This window comes from Heterodontus francisci, chromosome 8, assembly GCF_036365525.1.
Source record: "Heterodontus francisci isolate sHetFra1 chromosome 8, sHetFra1.hap1, whole genome shotgun sequence".
Classification (NCBI taxonomy): domain Eukaryota; kingdom Metazoa; phylum Chordata; class Chondrichthyes; order Heterodontiformes; family Heterodontidae; genus Heterodontus; species Heterodontus francisci.
In genome coordinates this window covers 19145152-19158505 of record NC_090378.1, presented here as the reverse complement: position 1 = coordinate 19158505, position 13354 = coordinate 19145152, and positions in this window count along the sequence as shown.

The window sequence follows — 13354 nt, the reverse complement described above, 5'->3', positions numbered from 1 at the left end:
TAGCACCTGGGCAATAAATGCTGGACATGCCAATGAATAAACTAAAAAATGAAGGATTTGCCAGAGGCCCATCCTAATGCCCTGAGGATGTGAGTTCAAACCCCACCGTGGTAGCTGGTGGAGTTTAAGTTTGATTATTTAATAAAAACCTGGAATTGAAAAATACTCTCAGTATTGGTACCAAGAAGCTACCATTGATTGTTGTAAAAAACCATCTGGTTCACTAAAGAAGGAAATCTGCTGTCTTTACCTGGTCTGGCCTACATGTGACTCCAGACCCACAGCAATGTGGTTGCCTCTTAACTGCCCTCTGAAATGGCTGAGCAAGCCACTCAGTTCAAGGGCAATTAGGGATGGGCAACAAATGCTGGCCTTGCCAGTGACACCTACATGCCATAAAAGAATGCAAAAAAATTATTACAGATTAACTTCTTGCAGGAAGCCAATATGTTTGTAATTTGCCACCATTTGGCACTTTAATTGAAAATCCTCACTCTCAAATTATTTTCCTACAATAATATGAACAGTGTATATGTCATTTTGTTAATTATATTCTGATTAACTTTTGCTTTAAAATTTTCCTCTGATTTGCAAATGCATTTTAAAATGAACTGATTTGCGATACATGGCTTTAATAAGCCTTGGTTCATGCTTGTTAATAAGAAATATTACCGTTTCAGTTTCCTTTGGCCATTTTAATTTAAACAGCAGTAGTACCTGTCATGTTATTTGTCCATGTTTAAGAGAAATTATGGTTGAATTTCTTTCTCCAACCCCCACCCCAAGGTAGTCCTCAGTATGAGTGTACTATGTGGATCCTGTTACTGGGGCGACCAATGAGTGTGGAAATATAGAGCAAGATGTTGAACAGCTTGCTGATGGCAGATGATCAGTGTAATATTTTTTGAAGAGTTAATGCACTATCACAGGTCACCAGAACAGAAATAACTTAGAGAAGAGACAAATTCAATTAGTACCCAGCTTTGCTGGCATTTATGAGCTCATGCAAGTTATCGTGGATCTTCTGCCTTTTCTAAAGCCTGTCTTTTTTTTATTCGTTCTTAGGATGTGAGGGTCACTGGCAAAGCCAGCATTAATTTCGTATCCCTAATTGCCCCTGAGAAAGTGGTGGTGAGCTACCTTCTGGAACCGTTGCAGTCCATGTGGTGTAGGATACACCCACAGTGCTGTTAGTGAGGGAATTCCAGGATTTTGACCCAGTGACAACGAAGGAACAGTGATATAGTTCCAAGTCAAATGGTGTGTGGCTTGGAGGGGAACTTGAAGGTGGCAGTGTTCCAATGTGCCTGTTTCCCTTCTTCTTCTAGGTGGTAGAGGTCACAGGTTTGGAAGGTGCTCTCAAAGAAGGTTTGTTGAGTTGCTGCAGTGTATCTTGTAGATGATACACATTGCTGCCCTTCTGTGCCAATGGTGGAGGAAGTGAACGTTGAAGGTGGTAGATGGGGTGCCAATCAAGCGGGCTGCTTTTTCTTGGATGGCATCGAGCTTCTGGATTATTGTTGGAGCTGCACCCATCCAGACAAGTGGAGAGCATTCCATCACACTTCTTACTTGTGCCTTGTAGATGGTGGACAGGCTTTGGGGAGACATGAGGTGAGTTACTCACTGCACAATTCTCAGCCTCTGACCTGCTCTTGTAGCCACAGCACTTACATGGCTGGTCCAAGTTTTTGGTCAATGTTAACTCCCAGGATGTTGATGGTGGGGGATTCAGCGATGGCAATGCCATTGGATGACAAGCAGAGATGGTTGGATTCTTTTTTGTTGGAGATTATCATTGTCTGGCAATTGTGTGGCATGAATGTTACTTGCCACTCATCAGCCCAAGCCTGAATGCTGTCCAGGTCTTGCTGCATGCAGACACGGACTGCTTCAGTATCTGAGGAGTTGCAAATGGTACTAAACACTATGCAATTATCAGTGATCATCCCCAATTCTGACCTTATGTTGAAGGGAAGGCCACTGATGAAGCAGCTGAAGATGGTTGGGCCTAGGACACTACCCTGAGGAACTCCTGCAGTGATGTCCTTGGGCTGAGATAATTGGCCTCCAACAAACACAACCATTTTACTTTGTGCTAGGTATGACTCCAACCAGTGGAGAGTTTTGCCCTGATTCCCATTGATTCCAGTTTTGCTAGGGCTCCTTGATGCCATAGAGTTATAGAGTTATACAGCGCAGAAACAGGTCCTTCGATCCATCGTGTGTGTGCCGGCCGTCAAGCACTTAACCATTCTAATCCCATTTTCCAGCACTTGGTCCGTACCATTGTACGTTATGGCATTTCAAGTGCTCATCTAAATACTTCTTAAATGTCGTGAGGGTTCCTGCCTCTACCACCTCTTCAGGCAGTGCATTCTAGATTCCAACCACCCTCTGGGTGAAATGTTTTTCCCTCAAATCCCCTCTAAACCTCCTGCCCCTTACCTTAAATCTATGCCCCTGGTTATTGACCCTTCCACTAAGGGAAAAAGTTTCTTCCTATCTAGCCTATCAATGCCCCTCTAAAATTTGTATACCTCAATCATGTCCCCCCTCAGCTTTCTCTGCTCTAATGAAAACAACCCTAGCCTTTTCAGTCTCTCTTCATAGCTGAAACGCTCCAGCCCAGGCAACATCCGGGTGAATCTCCTCTGCACCCTCTCCAGTGCAATCACATCCTTCCTATAGTGTGGTGCCCAGAACTGTACACAGTACTCCAGCTGTGGCCTAACTAGTATTTTATATAGCTCCATCATAACCTCCCTGCTCTTACATTCTCTGTCTCAGCTAATAAAGGCAAGTATCCCATATGCCTTCCTAACCACCTTATCTACCTGTGCTGCAGCCTTCATTGATCTATGGATAAATACACCAAGGTCCCTCTGACCCTCTGTACTTCCTAGGGTCCTACCATCCATTGTATATTCCCTTGCCTTGTTAGTCCTCCCAAAATACATCACCTCACACTTCTCAGGATTAAATTCCATTTTCCACTGCTCTGCCCATCTTACCAACCCATCTATATCGTCCTGTAATCTAAGGCTTTCCTCCTCACTATTTACGACACCACCAATTTTCGTGTCATCTGCGAACTTACTGATCATACCTCCTATATTCACGTCTAAATCATTAATGTACCACTGCAAACAGCAAGGGTCCCAGCACCGATCTCTGTGGTACACCACTGGACACAGGCTTCCACTCGCAAAAACAACCCTTGACCATCACCCTCTGCCTCCTGCCACTAAGCCAATTTTGGATCCAATTTGCCTTGGATCCCATGGGCTCTTACCTTCTTGACCAATCTCCCATGTGGGACCTTATCAAAAGCCTTACTGAAGTCCATGTAGACTCCATCAACTGCTTTACCCTCATTTACACACCTAGATACCTCCTTGAAAAATTCAATCAAATTTGTTAGGCATGATCTCCCCATGACAACGCCATGCTGACCATCCTTGATTATTCCCAGCCTCTCCAAGTGGAGATTAATCCTGTCCCTCAGAACTTTTTCCGATAGTTTCCCTACCACTGATGTTAGACTCACCGGCCTGTAATTACCTGGTTTATCCCTACTACCCTTCTTGAATAATGGTACCACATTCACTGTCCTCCAATCCTCTGATTCCTCTCCTGTGGCCAGAAAGGATTAGAAAATTTGTGTCAGAGCCCCTGCTTTCTCTTCCCTTGTCTCACATAACAGCCTGGGATACATCTCATCTGGGCCTGGGGATTTATCCACTTTTAAGCCCACTAAAACAGCTAATACTTCCTCCCTTTCAATGCTAATGTGTTCAAGTATATCACAATCCCCCTCCCTGATCTCTACACCTACATCGTCCTCCTCCATATTGAACACAGATAAAAAGTAATCATTTAAAACCTCACCTATGTCCTCCGGCTCCACACACAGATTGCCACTTTGGTCCCTAATGGACCCTACTCTTTCCCTGGTTATCCTCTTGCCCTTAATATACTTCTAAAACTCAGTCAAATGCTGCCTTAATGTCAAGGGCAGTCATTCTCACCTCATCTCTGGAATTCAGCTCTTTTGTCCATGTTTGGATAAATGCTGCAATGAGATCTGGAGCTGAGTAGCCCTGGCAGAATGCAAACTGAGCGTTAGTGAGCAGGTTATTGCTGAGCAAGTGCTGCTTGATAGTACAGTCAATGACCCCTTCCATCACTTTGCTGATAATCGAGGGTAGACTGCTGGGGTGGTAATTGTCCTGCTTTTTGTGTACAGGACATACCTAAGAAATTTTCTACATTGGTGGGTAGATGCCAGTGTTGTAGCTGTACTGGAACAGCTTGGCTAGGGGCACGGCTAGTTCTGGAGCACAGGTCTTCAGTACTACACCCAGGATGTTGTCAGGGCCCATAACCTTTGCAGTATTCGTGTCTTCAGCCATTTCTTCATATCACATGGAGTGAATCGAATTGGCTGAAGACTGGCATCTGTGATGGGGGAACCTTAGGAGGAAGCCAAGATGGATCATCCACTCAGCACTTCTGGCTGAAGGTGGTCCCAAATACTTCAGCCTTGTCTTTTGCACTGATGTGCTTGGCTTCCCCATCATTGAGGATGGGGATGTTTTTGGCAGCTCCTCCTCCAGTTAGTTGTTTAACTGTTGTTACGACCAGGTGAGAAAGGCGTCTAGGGGCCCCTCCCAGCCTTCACCTGGTCTTACTGTAACAAGGTTTTATTTTTTAACACACTGTTTTTAGCTCCCCCTTGGTGAATCCTTCTTCACTGCTTTCCAATTATGAGGCAAAGATATGAGCACAAACAGGCTTTCTTAGGTTTAAAGAAGAAAGATGAAATTTATTAAACTTAAACTCTAATTTGGTTAACACCTACGGATACACAACACGCCCAAGCTAGCATGCATATACAATACACACATGCAGATAGAGACAGAAAAGAGCAGAAGAAAAATAAAGTGGAGAAGTTTGAGGCAATATCTGAAGAGTTTGTTAAGGTTCTTTGAGCTCACTGTAGAGTCCTTTTGTAGGTTGATCTTGCTTTTCGTTGGGGCCCAGTATTCTTCTTAAACCTTGTTCACTGTAGGAGACTTTTCTCTCTTGGGGTTCATGTGTCTTCAGTGGGTTTGAGTTCCATGAGAAAGAGATGAGAGCAGATAGGAGGAGAGGAGGTCTGCTTCAGTCCAGGAGTCAAGAGCTTTTTCAGTTCAAATTCTCTGCGGCAAGTTCAAAAAACTGTGTAACAGCCAGTTAGTCATGTGACCAGTCCTGGCCCTTGTGGATTGTCTTGTCCTTGCAGACCTTGGAATGTCTCCTCTCCACACAATACCTGCTGATCAAAGGTCCATTGTGGGTTAAATTGGAGCAGGGAGTAGCCCCTTTGTCCTTTCAAGTACTGTCTGTTAATATGCAAAAAATATCTTTCCAGCCAGTCTGGCAGCCCTTGTAATAGGCCTTCTCTTCTTCCCAGCAACAGTTTGAAGTTTTAATGTCCATGTGGCGAAATTAATGTGCTTCATTCTTGGCAGGTGGGAGCCTGCATGACATTGTCCACTACCATTCATGACTGGATGTGACAGGACTGCAGAGCTTTGATCTGATCTGTTGTTTGTGGAATTGCTTATCTCTTTCTATCACATGCTGCTTCCGCTGTTTGGGATGCATGTCGTCCTCTGTTGTAGCTTCACCAGGTTGGCACCTCATTTTTAGGTATGCCTGGTGCTGCTCCTGGCATGCTCTCCTACACTCATCATTGAACCAAAGTTGGTTCCTCCAGCTTGATGGTAATGGTAGAGTCGGGGATATTTCAGTCCATAAGGTTACAGATTGTGGTTGAATACAATTCTGCTGATGGCCCACAGTGCCTTGTGGATGCCCAGTTTTGAACTGCCAGATCTATTCTGAGTCTACTCCATTTAGCACCGTGATAGTGCCACACAACACGATGGAAGGTGTCCTCAGTGTGAAGACGGGACTTCGTGTCCACAAGAATTGTGCAGTGGTCACGTCTACCAATACTGTCATAATTATCAGCAACAGGTAAACTGGTGGGTGCAAGGTCAAGTAGGTTTTTCCTTCTTGTTGACTTTCTGATTTTGTGCTCAGGTCGTTGGTGTGGGACTTAAACACACAACCTTCTGACTCAGAGGCAAGTGAGTTACCACGAATACACAACTCACACCCAAGACATATACATATAAGATTATCTACCATGTTTACCAGTAACATGGTATTTCTGTTACTGGTTTGATCCAATCTGAGAGACTAGACGAGAGTGAAGTTTAATCGCAGCAAATTGATTGGAACCTCAATTATGGTTTTTTATGTTTTGCTATATTTTGTGTTTAAATTTATTTCAATTTACTTCTATTTAGTTGTCCAGTGCTTTTAAAGTTGCTTATTAGGCCCCAGTTGACTGGCTGGAAAAACTATCTGCAATGGGACAGAGAGCATCCATTAGTCATGGTTTACATTGGAACCAAAGACATAAACAGAAATAGATTTGAGATCTTTCAGAGGGAGTTTAAGCAGTTGGGCGCCAGAAAGACCTGGCCTCAAGGGTGGAAGCCCCAAGATTGCTGACATGTGGACAGGTTAAGGAGAGGACGATTAGGAAGGACAACACATGGATGCAGGAAGACAGGTTTCACATGCTTGGTGCATTTGAGCAAGTTCTGGAACAAGGGATCACTGCATCTAACGGATACCCTTCACTGAACTGAAATGGTACCACAAGGATAGGTAGTTGACGCGTGGGCAGTGGAACTAGCTGAGTTGCTCGTGCAGAGAGCCAGCATGGACATGATGTGACCGAATGGCATCCTTCTGTGCTGTAACCATTCTATGATTCTCACCACCTGCTACAGGCCCAGTCTGGCAGTCCCTTCAGGACTTGGCCAGCTCATTCAGCAGTGGTGCTATCGAGCCACTCTTGGTGATGGACTTTGAAGTCCCCCACCCAGAGTACATTCTGTGCCCTTGCCACCCTCAGTACTTTTTCCAAGTGGCATCCATAGAGGAGTACTGATTCATCAGCTGAGGGAGGGCGGTCAGTGGTAATCAGCAGGAGGTTTCCTTGCCCGTGTTTGATCTGATGCCATGAGACTTCATGGGGTCCGGAGTCAATCTTGAGGACTCCAGAACCACTGTATACCACTGTACTGCCATCTCTGGTGGGATTGTCCTGCCAGTGAGACAGGACATACCCGGGGATGGTGATGGTGGACAGAAAATGCTGGAAATACTTAGCAGGTCAGGCAGCATTTGTGGAGAGAGAGAAACAGAGGTAACCTTTCAGATCATAACCTTTCATCAGAAGCTGCCTGACCTGCTGAGTATTTCCAGCATTTTCTGTTTTTGTTTTAGACTTCCAGCATCTGCAGTATTTTGCTTTTGTATGGTGATGGAGGATTCTGGGACATTGGCTGAAAGTTATAGTTGGGTGAGTATGACCATATCAGGCTGTTGTTTGACTAGTCTGTGGGACAGCTATCCCAGTTTTGGCACAAATTCCCAGATGTTAGTGAGGGGGACTTTGCAGGGTTGATTGGGTAGGGTGCCATTGTCATTTCCGGTGAGCAGGTTGATGTTGAGTGATCTGTCCGGTTTATTCTCATTCAACTTTTCTGTAGCAGTTTGTTGCAATTGAGTGGCTTGCTAGGCCATTGCAGAGGGCAGTTAAGAGTCAACCACATTGCTGTGGGTCTGGAGTCACATGTAGGCTAGATCAGTTAAGGACGGCAGATTTCCTTCCCTGAAGGGCATTAGTGAACTAGATGGGTTTATATGATAATCCTGTAGCTTCATGATCATTATTAATGAGACTAGCATTTTATTCCAGATTTATTAATTAATTGAATTTAAATTCCCCCAGTTGCCGTCGTGGGATTTGAACTAATATTTCTGGAGCATGAGAACTGGCCTCTGGATTACCATCCCCCTTGCGGCTACTTTTAAATTGAAGGATCTGGGGATTTTTAACCTTTCGTTAAAATAATGGTTGCATAAACATAAAGCGTTGAATTTTGCTATGGAAGAGGAAGTGGGTTCGGAGGCAGGGGGCGGGGCGGGGTGGGGTGGTGGTGGTTGTGGGGCAATTCCAGTATTTGCACGTTGGGATAGCTCCCCAATGCTTTCCTGCCACCAGGCACATTTACCAGCCCGGGCTGCCAGGGAATTGGCAACCAGCTCTGTGGAGGCGGGCAGCTAGGTAGGCCAATTAAGGCCTCACTTAGTTGTCATTTTCAGACCTACAGAATCACAGAATTGTTACAGTGCAGAATGAGGTCATTCTGCCCATCATATCCACACTGGCTCTCTGAAAGAGCAATTCCCTCAGTTCCATTCCCTTGCCTTCTCCCCATAACCCTGCACATTCTTCCCTTTCATATAACTGTCTACCAAATACTTTAAATCTGTGCCCTCTTGTTCTTCATCCTTTCACGTGTGGGAACAGTTTCTCTCTATCTACTCTGTCCAGACCCCTCATAATTTTGAATACCTCTATCAAATCACCTCTCAGCCTTCTCTTCTCCAAGGAAAACAGTCCTAACTTCTCCACTCTATCTTCATAACTGACATTCCTCATTCCTGGAACCATTCTCGTGAATCTTTTCTGTACTCTCTCCAATGCCCTCATGTCTTTCCTAAAGTGCGGCGCCCAGAACTGGATGCAATACTCCAGCTGAGGCCGTACAGAGTCTTATACAAGTTCAACATAACTTCCTTGCTCTTGTACTCCATGCCCCTATTAATAAAGCCCAGGATACTGTATGCTTTATTAACCACTCTCTCAAACTGTCCTGCCACCTTCAATGACTTCTGCACGAATACACCTAGGTCCCTCTGCTCCTGCACCCCCTTTAGAATTGTACCCTTTATTCTATATTGTCTCTCCATGTTCTTCCTACCAAAATGAAACAATGCTCATTTCTCTGCATTGAACTTCAGCTGCCACCTGTCTGCCCATTCCACCAACTTGTCTATGCCCACCGGCATTTTCTGGGTCCAGAGACCTGCATCAATTTGGAGGTGGTCTCCCGGCAGCAGGCTGGTGGGCCATCAGTTACTCCTCTCATGGGCTCAATGAATGAGCCATAAGACTGGCCAAAACCATTCCCCAGGAAGGGTTTCCTTCCACACTGATAGCCTTAACAACTGTAGGCCTTCCTTAATTTTACATTTTCAGCAGACTTCCAATAGTGCCTCTATGTTGAGGTGCCCTTGCGTGCACCTTTCTTCCTGAGCAGAGCCAACCTCTCCTGGTGGGGCTGCAGGCTGGCCAATGCTGCCAGCTCTCTCATTAGGCCTCTTGCCTCTGGAATCTTTAATTGGATGCCGAGCGCGAAGGCGGCCAATTAGGAGCACACCTCACATAAAGTTGTGCCGGCAGATGCCTGAGCGTGAGCTCAGGACCCACATAAGATCATAAGAACTAGGAGCAGGAGTAGGCCGTCCGGCCCCTCGAGCCTGCTCCGCCATTCAATAAGATCATGGCTGATCTTTTCGTGGACTCAGATCCACTTACCCGCGCTCTCACCGTATCCCTTAATTCCTTTATTGTTCAAAAAGATATCTACCTTAGCTTTAAAAACGTTTACTGAAGAAGCATCAACTACTTCACTGGGCAAGGAATTCCATAGATTAACAACCCTCTGGGTGAAGAAGTTCCTTCTTAATTCAGTCCTAAATCTGCTCCCTCTAATCTTGAGGCTATGCCCTCTTGTCCTAGCTTCACCTGCCAGTGGAAACATCCTCTCTACTTGTATCTTATCTATTCCCTTCATGATTTTATATGTTTCTATAAGATCCCCCCTCATTCTTCTGAATTCCAATGAATATAATCGCAATCTACTCAGTCTCTCCTCATAAGCCAACCCCCTCAACTCCGGAATCAACCTAGTGAACCTCCTCTGCACCCTCTCCAGTGCCAGTATATCCTTTCTCAAGTAAGGAGACCAAAACTGCACACAGTACTCCAGGTGCGGCCTCACCAGTACCTTATACAGCTGCAACATAACCTCTCTGCTTTTAAACTCAATCCCTTTAGCAATGAAGGACAAAATTCCATTTGCCTTCCTAATTACTTGCTGTACCTGCAGACCAACCTTCTGCAATTCATGCACAAGGACACCCAGGTCCCTTTGCATAGCAGCATGCTGCAACTTTTTACCATTCAATACCAATACCATACCATATGGTCCCGATGTTGGGTCCTGACACTCACGGGAAAATTCAGCCCAAAGATGTAGGTCACACTGCTGCACCGAGCTGTAACAAAGTATTCCATGCTCCAAAAAACCTGTGCACAAAGAAATTTCACCTAATCTCTCCTCGGTCTCAGTGACAATTTAAAATTGATAATCCTTGTTGCTGAAGACATTGTCTTCCAGAAACCCTGTCAAATCTCCATTTAGCATTCTCTGCTCCTGTGGAACTATTCCAGTTTCTCAAATGACGAATCTGTACTATATGCCATTAATGACTTTAATGTCCTATAATAGGGCCCTTAAAACAGCACAGAGCACTCTAACTCTGACCTAATCCTTGCCTTACACGAGTTCATTTTTGCCTCTTCATTCTTATACTCTGTTTTCTTTATTCAGACATCGCTAAACAGAGGTATGTATAAGAATGTAATTAGTGACACAGCGATACAATCATGGAAAAATATAAGTGGCTTGCCTGGTTATTGCAGTGAGTAACTAAGCTATATACATGTGAGAAAGGCTCCAGACGCATGCTCAGCTGGACTGGTGATAGGGGCCACTGCAGTTGTCTCATGAAGGGATAGAAATAACTAACTAACTAAGTAACTAACTAACTATGCATTAAGCAGAGAGGTTTAGGGAGGGAATTTCACAGCTTAGGGCCTAGGCAGCTCAATGCACAACTGCCAATGGTGCAGTTATTAAAATCAGGGATGTTCAAGAGGCCAGAATTGGAGGAGTGCAGATATCCTGGAGGGTTGTGGGGCTGGAGATTGCAGAGTTACAGAGGGGCAAGGCCATGGAGGGATTTGAAAGCAAGGAAGAGAATTTTAAAATCGAGGTGTTGCTGGGATCCAATGTAGGTCAGCGAGCACAGGGATGATGGGTGAACAATACTTGGTGCGAGTTAGGACATGGGCAGCAGAGTTTTCGATGACCTCAAGTTTACAGAGGGTAGAATGTGAGAAGGAGGGCGTTGGAATAGTCAAGTCTATAGGTAACATAGAAACATAGAAAATTAGGAGCAGGAGTAGGCCATTCGGCCCTTCGAGCCTGCTCTGCCACTCAATACAATCATCGCTGATCATCCAAACTCAGCACCTTGTTCCCATTTTCTCCCTGTATCTCTTGATCTCTTTAGCCCTAAGAACTATATCTAACTCTTTCTTGAATATATTTAATGTTTTGGCCTTAGCTGCTTTCTGTGGTAGAGAATTCCACAGGTTCACCACTCTCTGGGTAAAGAAATCTCTCCTCATCTCAGTCCTAAATGGCTTACCCCTTATCCTTAGACTGTGACCCCCCAGTCCTGGACTCCCCTGCCATAAGGAACATCCTTCCTGCATCTAGTCTGTCCAGTCCTGTTAGAATTTTGTAGGTTTCTATGAGATCCCCTCTCATTCTTCTAAACTCTAGCAAATACAAGCCTAATTGACCCAATCTCTCTTCATACGTCAGCCCTGCTATCTCAGGAATCAGTCTGGTGAACCTTCGCTGCACTCCCTCCATAGCAAGAACATCCTTCCTCAGATAAGGAGACCAAAACTGCACACAATACTCCAGATGTAGTCTCACCAAGTCCTTGTATAATTGCAGCAAGACATCCTTGCTCCTGTACTTGAATCCTCTCGCTATGAAGGCCAACATACCTTTTGCCTTCTTAACTGCCTGCTGCACCTGTATGCTTACTTGCAGCAGCTGGTGCACGAGGACACCCAGGTCTCGCTGCACATCCCCCTTTCCCAATCTATCGCCGTTCAGATAATAATCTGCCTTTCTGTTTTTGCCACCAAAGTGGATAACCTCGTATTTATCCACATTATACTGCATCTACCATGTATTTGCCCACCCCCTCAACCTGTCCAAATCACATTGGAGCTTCTCTGCATCCTCCTCACATCTCACACTCCCACCCAGCTTTGTGTCATCTGCAAATTTGGAGATATTACATTTAATTCCCCCATCTATATCATTAATATATATTGTGAATAGCCGGGGTCCTAGCACTGATCCCTGCGGTACCCCACTCGTCACTGCCTGCCACTTGGAAAAAGACCCGTTTACCCCTACTCTTTGTTTCCTGTCTGCCAATCCATGTCTCTATCCATGTCAGTACCTTACCCCCAATTCCATGTGCTTCAATTTTGCACACTAATCTCTTATGTGGGAATTTATGGAAAGCCTTCTGAAAGTCCAAATACACCACATCCACTGGTTCTCCCTTATCGATTCTACTAGTTACATGCTCAAAAAATTCCAGTAGATTTGTCAAGCATGATTTCCCTTTCGTAAATCCATGTTGACTTTGTCTGATCCTGTAACAAAGGCATGGATGAGGGTTTCAGTAGCAGATGATCTGAGGCAGGGGTGGAGTTGGGCTATGTTACGGTGGTGGAAATAGGTGGTCTTAGTGACAGTGCGGATATGTGGCTGGCAGCCCATCTCGAGGTCAAATATAACACCAAGGTGGCAAATAGTCTAGTTCCGCCTTAGGCACTTGCCAGAGAGAGAGTCGCTAGGGAAGGGAGTTTGTGGCGGGGACGGAAGACAATGGCTTTGGTCTTCCAAATATTTAGAAAGAAAGACTTACATTTATATAGCATTGTTCATGACCTCAGGACATCCCAAAGTGCCTTACAGCTAATGAAGTACTTATGAAGTCTAGTCACTGTTGTAATGTAGCAAACACGACAACCAATTTGCACACAGCATGCTCCCACAAACAGCAATGTGATAATGACCAGATAATGTTTTAGTGATGTTGACTGATGGATAAATATTGGCCAGGACACTGGCAAGAGCTCCCCTGCTCTTCTTCGAAATAGTGCCATGGGATCTTTAGCGGGCAGACAGGGTCTTGGTTTAATGTCTCATCTGAAAGTCAGCACCTGTGACAGTGCAGCACTTACGAACATACGAATTAGGAGCAGGAGTAGGCCACTCTGCCCTTTGAGCCTGCCCCGCCATTAAATATGTTCATGGCTGAACTGATTACTCCAAATTTCCCCCTACCCCCGATAACCTTCCACCCCCTTGCTTCTCAAGAATCTATCTGCCTCTGCCTTGAAAATATTCAAAGAACTTGTTCAGTACTGCACTATAGTGCCAGGCTAGATTTTTGTGTTCAAGTCTCTGGAGTGGAACTTGAGCCCACAATC